Raw genomic sequence first — 6,941 nt, forward strand, 5'->3', positions numbered from 1 at the left:
CCTTTGCTCAGTCAGGCCCAACTGGGCCAAGCTCTTGAGCTTCCACATTTGACCCTGTAACTGAACTGGCTGCTGAGAGCAACACTTATCCCTTTTAAGGACACCTGCAGCCTCAGTCTATTCTGTGTTCCCTTGTGTTCATTGCTCTTTCTGATTCTCCTGGCTCCTGACTCAGCTCTTAGATCTTCCCTAGAACTCAGCACCCAGCTTTCTGATACTCCTGACTTCTGATCTTGGCTTGCACCCTAGACTACATCTCTCAGATCTCCTTCTCAACTCTACTGGGGCCTGGTCCTGCGTTCCCTGCTCTGCTGATCTAGATCCCAACCTGATGCTCCATTAACCTGTACCCTCACTTAGCTGACCTGCTTGTTGCCTTTCAGGGCCTGCCTACAGTCCCAGTCCCTTATGTTCCAGTCAAACTGGCACACAGGATGCTGCAGTGCTGCTCAGATACCAGGTGGCACTAATCTGTTCTAGCTGCCCTTCAATGCTTAACTCCAGCTTCATTTCTGACATGGTATTTTCAATCAGCTCTGGGCTGTTTAGAACTTCTTCCGGACAGCTCTATTTTTTATGGACTTTATGGAAATGGGTTTTTAGCCTGGTTATTTATGGGAAGTCTGTAAATTATGGACAGCTGGCAACTCTGAACTTGTCGCCTTCTACATCCTTTGTGTGTGTGTTCTAACCACTAGGTGCAGCTGCAAGTTACATGATTGCTTCAGGATTTTTTTTCATTGGACCCTATTCTCTGTTTAATATACTTAATTTTCAGATGCAACTTAAACAGAAGAACATGGGGAATGTACAATATAAATGTATTGGTACTGGCTACTAGTTACAAGGCTTAATTTGACCTGCTTTGAGAATTATTTTTTCAGTGCCAACTACTTTGATTAGATATTTTTGTGAAAACCAAAAGCACATTTTTGTCAAATGTACTAATCACTGGGAGGGGAAGAAGGAAAATCTTGCTCTATTGATAATATTTTATGAGCTTCGTTTCTTACATGTCAGAGATGGCAACAACACTTTAAGAATTTTTAGTGAGTATGAAGCAGTGTGTATAGACACGTGAGGTTATTATATAAATTAGGGTTTTAAACAAATATACACTGCTTTTAAATATTTATCTATTGCTTATATAAGTCAGTTTATTTGTATATTGATCTTTCTTCCATATGAAGGAGATTGAAAATATTAGTCATCTTAATGACTTTTCTTTGAGACTAACCAAGTATCCTAAACACTAGCTGTGTCTTGTTTGCCTGAAAGTCATAGCCCTTTCAAAGGCACTGTAAACTGTGGAAACAGAGTGACTTCTCTCATAGACCACTTTGAGAGAATAGTCTGGCAGGGTTCAAGATCTGATTTGAAATATACTTTTATCAGACAATTTCAGAGGAAATTTGCATAACTAAATCAAAATGCATCTGAATTATTATTATTAATAATAATTATAGTAATATTAATTGATGATAATTGTTATTACTATTAATAATAATGATAATACCAATAATAATAATCTGTTTTACATTAATGGCTGCTTTGCTGTACTTCCCTCAAGCTGAAGTCAGCATTTCTCCTTGTGGCAAATGCCATACATACTTTTAACTTTCCTTTTATTTATGTGCTAAGAATGGATGAATTAAAGTAAGTTGTCTTTCATCTACATAATTAACACTTGCATGAAGCATAAAATGTGAAAATTAGGAACGGGGATGCAATCAGGTGGGGAATCTGAACCTGCTTGAACACTGCCAGTCTGAAATTACTTGACAGATCAACCTTTTGAGATTCAAGTTCTATTTAGTGAAATGTCAATCTGGAACTGGCTGAGTAGGAGGGACATATTCACTCATTCCACTAAGAGAGCTAATGAAATTGCAGTAGCTGGAAAAACAGTGTGAACACTTCAGGTTTCAGTTTTCAAAGTCTTGTGAATTAAATTTTGAAAAGTTGTTCTTCAAAGGCTGGAGATAAAATTGAAATGTATCTGGGGTCTATGAATTAAAATTTAAATCTCTAAGATAAGTCACAGTAGAAGCCACCAGCTGCCCATGACCCCCACATTAACTTCAAAATATTACTGTGTTACCTCACCCAAAGTAAAAATGTTCTGGGGGAGGAGGGAGGCATGGAAAAGGAGATGCAGTTGGTACTTTGGGGTACATAAATGCAGGTGAGGAAATGTTTTTTGATTTTATAAATGTGCAATCAGTATCACTGTATATTTACTTATTGAAGCATGAGCCAAGTATCCTGGAAAAATGAATCTGAAACTCAAGATTAAGTAGGTAACATAACTATGCTATGCAACTCTAGTTAACAGTATAAGCAAAATAAGATTAGGTATCATGAACAGGACAGAAGGAGAAAGAACATTGGAGGGGGAAGGCTGACAAACTAGAAAAGAAAAAAAAATTAAGGTGCAACAAAAAAAACAAAAAAGAGGACAAAAGAAGTAGAAAATAGTAGGAAGTTTAAATTTGCTTAAAGAGACCTAGGATTCAGGAAAGAGGAAACAGATCCACAAACAGCTCTACATCTTGAAACACCTACTTCTCTGGCCCACAAAAAGCAGAATCTATAGATCCAAGTTAAGTATCAGGTTGCCTAAACAATGCTTGAGGAATTACGTACCTCATAGGTAAACAGAATTAACAACTGACAGCATGAGCAAGGAACCAAAGTTATGCCACAGAAAAGTATGATGATTTAAAAATTTGAATTCCACCATCTCCAACCCTGGGCTCAGGTAGCTAACTCTGGGATGCAGAAGGTCTCTCCACTTGGGATTCACAACTCAGAATCCTCCCCTGAGGATGGGCACATAAATATATATAGACTAATATAGCTAACTATATCTCTCCAATAATTTATCTGAACAGCAAAGAGGTCATTACTACCTTTATCTTAAAATGTAGTTGAAGAAGGAATCCTTTTCCTTCTTCATTGGTCAGTGTAACCAGGTATAGGCTCAAGGAGTGACTGGAATGCACCTTGACATCCATGCAATCCTTACCCTGGTCCAGCTCTAGGGTGCCCTCCCCTTCTCACTTTTCTGCCATGCCTTGATGTAATTGTTTGATTGGAAAGGAGGCTGCCTAATGGGTCCTAAAGCATGTTAAGTGATAAAATAGGATTTAGGGCAACTGTTAAAGGACTGACATGAGAACTCGTTCAATGAATGACAGAAAGGCTTTATTTACTACAAGTACTTACAGTTAAATGAGACTAAAGAAATGCAAAGTCCAGTATTTAGCTGTAAATGTGATAATTTCTCATCCTCAAAGGCAAAAGAGGCAGTCTGTTTCTTGTGAGCTTCAAGGTGTGGATCCTTTTACGTAGAAGACCAGCTGGGTGCAGTAGCAGTTTTGTCAGAGTGAAGCATGCCCTGTTAGCTGTTTCATTCCTCTTTTATACCCTTTAGTTCAGCATCTTCAAAGCATTCTTGTAGTTGTGTAAATCAAGGTAGTCCCAAGCAATAATTGACAGGAAAATCCTGTTAACCAAACTGCTTGTTATTGGTTATCAGAAAGTCCCCCATTTTGAATTACCTTCCTCAGTGACAAGAGGTTCTCTATTACTACTAAGTTGGAAAGTATCAGGAAATTGATTGCTTGCCCCGGCTCCACATAGGCATGGAGCCAGAGTTGCCTGCAGCGGGACTAGGATCACACACTGGCCCTTCTGGCCCTGGACCACAACTGCCAGAGGGGGAGCCTCCCATGGCAGGGGACCATTGGCCACTGTTGCCCTTGAGCAAGCTCCTCACCCACCAGGCTTGCTGTGGTGTACATACCCATGGGAGAACAGCCAGAGGCCAGGGTGCTGCCACCTGTCCCTAGGATCTGCCCCCCTAGGTGCCCCCACCCCATGCCCCTTCACCCTGGGATGGCACACTTCATAAGTAGTTTTCACAGGGAAGAGGATGTTTTATCATTGGTGGTTGGGGTGGATGGTGGAGGGGCTCTGTTGCTGTGAGAGGGAAGGAGCAGGTTTAGTTTGTTGGGGAGGGAGAGTGGGGCTTTGTTTGTTTGGGAGGGGGAGTCTGTATGATGTGAAGGGAATAAAACCTTGTTCTTTTGAAATGTGTCTGCAGTGAGCATGATGCTAGAGGTGGGCGAGGGGTAGGAGGGTCTGTGGGGTCCAGGCCAGGCCAGCTACAACAGGGAGTGCAGAAAGAGGTGGTCAGCCAGTGCCTCTTGTACCTGGTGCCCTGGCTCCCAGTGGTGGGTGTGCAGCTTGCCTGGAACCTCAGCGGGGGCACCTGTTGCTGTTGCTGTCACAACAGGTAGAGCTCCCGCTGCCAGGCAGCCTCCATCTGCCATGCCACCTTCACCCAGACCTTATGGAAGAGCTCCCCGTGGGCCTCATAGATGTTATGCAGCATGCAGGCTGCTACAGTGACCCAGGGAAATTGTCCTCAGAGAACTTGATGGGGGCAGTGAAGGTGCACCAGTGTCCCTTGTCATTGGTAAAAGCATGCTCCACCAAGGTATGGGTCCAGCCCAGACACCAGTTAAAATGGGCCTGGCGGGGGTCCAACAAGCCAGTGTAGGGCCACATGAACCAGGGCAAGAGCGGGTAGGCAGGATCCCTGATGAGGAGGGTGAGACAACTATGGCACTCAGCAGGAGGCTGGTCTGCACAAGGGCTGGCAGGTAGGAGTTATGGAACAAGCAGGTGTCATGGGCACTGTCTGCATAGCCAGCACTCATGTGCATGAAGGCACCACAGTGGTCCATGATGGCCTGGAGCATGATGGGGTGAAGGTCCCTCTGGATCAAGAGGGGTGGTCCCCATGGGGTGGGCAGGTGATGGCGATGTGGGATGCACTGAGGGAATCCCAAGGCATGGAACCCCACCACCACTGCCAGAGGGTCATGCAAATGGAGCACTGTGTGCCTCAGCATGTTCTGGAGTGTGCTGCACACTTCCAGGATGACCTCCCTGGCAGTGGCCTTGCCCACCCCAAAGAGATGACCCACATAGCAGAGGCTGGCAGGTGTGGCCAGCTTGAGCAGGGTGAGAGCCAGCCAGGTATCCATGGGGAGGGGCAGTAGTATGGCAGTTTCTGAGACAGACCTGCTGCTGGCAGGCAGAAATGATTGACTACCTCTTCTGGGACTGCCCATACTCCCTGGAAGCGGGGAAGAAAGTCCATGTGCTCCTCCTAGTGGTGACAGGTTTCAGAACCCTGACCAGAAAAGCAGTCCTCTATGGGCACTTGATCAAACAGCAACTGGCCCTGACAGTTCACTTCGACCAGTTCATCCCCTGCTTCAGGTATGCCCTGTGGAAAGTCAGGAACCTGCTCCTAAACAAACACTCAGATCCCACAGTCAAGGAGTGAAATGTACTGGTACTACAGAAAGACAGAAGAGGACAATGGGAAAGAAATGGCAGGCCTCATATGATGAAGAGGGGACTGGTATAAACTTTTTTCAGAGGCAAAGCCTCTGAAGCAACAATGAGTGATAACACTGGAATGGTAATGTGTTTGCAGGTACGCAACTGTGCAGGACGAACTGTGTAATGGGACTACAATAGTTTAACTGTCAAAGTATGTTTTGATCTGCCAAGTGAACCACAGTGGTCACTTGACAGGTTGCTAGAAGTACAGTGATCTATCTATCTATCTATCTATCTATCTATCTATATAAATAAATAAATAAATAAATAAATATTTTGTGCAAAAAAAACCCAAACCTGTATGGCAGTGTCTTGCACCCCAGGTGTGGCTAGAGCTGCCCCAGGAGGTCCAGGAAGGTGCCCTGTGTCATCCTGAATGCCCCAGCCACTGCTTGTCATCCCAGGTCTTATGGATGATGTGCAGCTACCAGTCCTGGCTTGCCTGGTGGGCCTAGAGATGGTGGGGCTTCAGGCCCAGGAAAGCAAGCATGGCCCAGGTGGTGGCATCCAGCAGCACTCCAGTGTCATCCTTACTGGGGTCTGGCCAGCTAGACAGGATCCAGGCATCCACTGTGCAGTGGTGGTGACTCTGGGACAGTATAGTGGGGCTGGGCAGGTGGTCACTGCATGTGGAGGAGCCATGTAGGGCCATCTGATAGTCAGTACACTAGGGCAGCAAGGCCAGCAGGAACCCAGGGTGCTGGCTGATGCTGCCAGGGCAGGGGCTAGATCAGCCATAGTGCAGGGAGGCAGAGGCAGCCCCTGTGTTGTGCACACTGCTCTGGGCCAGGGAAATGGCTGGTCAGGGAGCAGAAAGTGGGGCTACCTTTTCAAGAGAGCTGCTGGCTGTTGGAAGCAGCAGCCAGAGTCTGGAGCTTCTCCTGGTGGCAGCAGGGACTCATTTCAGGGTCTCAGGAAGTGGAAGCAGTTTGGTGCTAACAACAGCAACTCTGCTGCCACATCCCTGCACATGTAAACGCCTGCCTGGGAGCATTTACTCGGAAGTAGTTTACTTGCAAGTAAACTGATCTCTGATCAAATGCACATGTAGACACACCCAGTGACTAAGGTATTCTCCTCGGTGGTGGATAAAGTTGATGCAAACCCCCTCTGAAACAGGTAGGAATTGAACTCTGAACTCTACATCCTGGGGATGTTGTCTAACCAGCAGACAGTTGTATAAAGATGGAAAAGTAGCATCACTTCCTCAGACTCTTCTGTATTTTATATGGATCATGATCCTTTAATCATGTGCTGAGTATGCTGTGAGCATATGTATTTGGTTTGATACCTCGTGTGCAAGAGAAACAATTTGTTTTTGAACCTTGATGAAGTTTGTTAAGTACCAACAATAAGAAACATCTGGGCATGCAAAAAATAGACCTTTATTAGCCAAAGCATATGAGACCTCCACGGAGCACTTGAAAGTGCTCAAAGCACCCGTTGTGACCTGTATGTGATAAAACAGAGAAGTACAATCAGCAATCAAATATGCACAAATAAAGGTATAACATCAGGGC

General features: G+C 45.1%; 1 long non-coding RNA gene across 2 annotated transcripts in view; it reads left to right on the top strand.

Annotated features, from left to right (window-relative positions):
- Positions 1–3,523, top strand: part of LOC109300987 — a 21,968-nt gene extending 18,445 nt beyond the window's left edge. The window contains exons 2-3 of one of the 2 annotated variants that reach the window (XR_002098387.1): positions 623–625; positions 3,390–3,523. This is a non-coding gene — a long non-coding RNA (uncharacterized LOC109300987). The remainder of the gene's footprint in view (positions 1–622; positions 626–3,389) is intronic. The other variant, XR_002098388.1, reaches the window with a different exon arrangement.
- Positions 3,524–6,941: the final 3,418 nt, after the last annotated feature.

The sequence above is a fragment of the Gavialis gangeticus genome, unplaced genomic scaffold, assembly GCF_001723915.1.
Source record: "Gavialis gangeticus isolate Ggan-Ray unplaced genomic scaffold, GavGan_comp1, whole genome shotgun sequence".
NCBI classification, from domain to species: domain Eukaryota; kingdom Metazoa; phylum Chordata; order Crocodylia; family Gavialidae; genus Gavialis; species Gavialis gangeticus.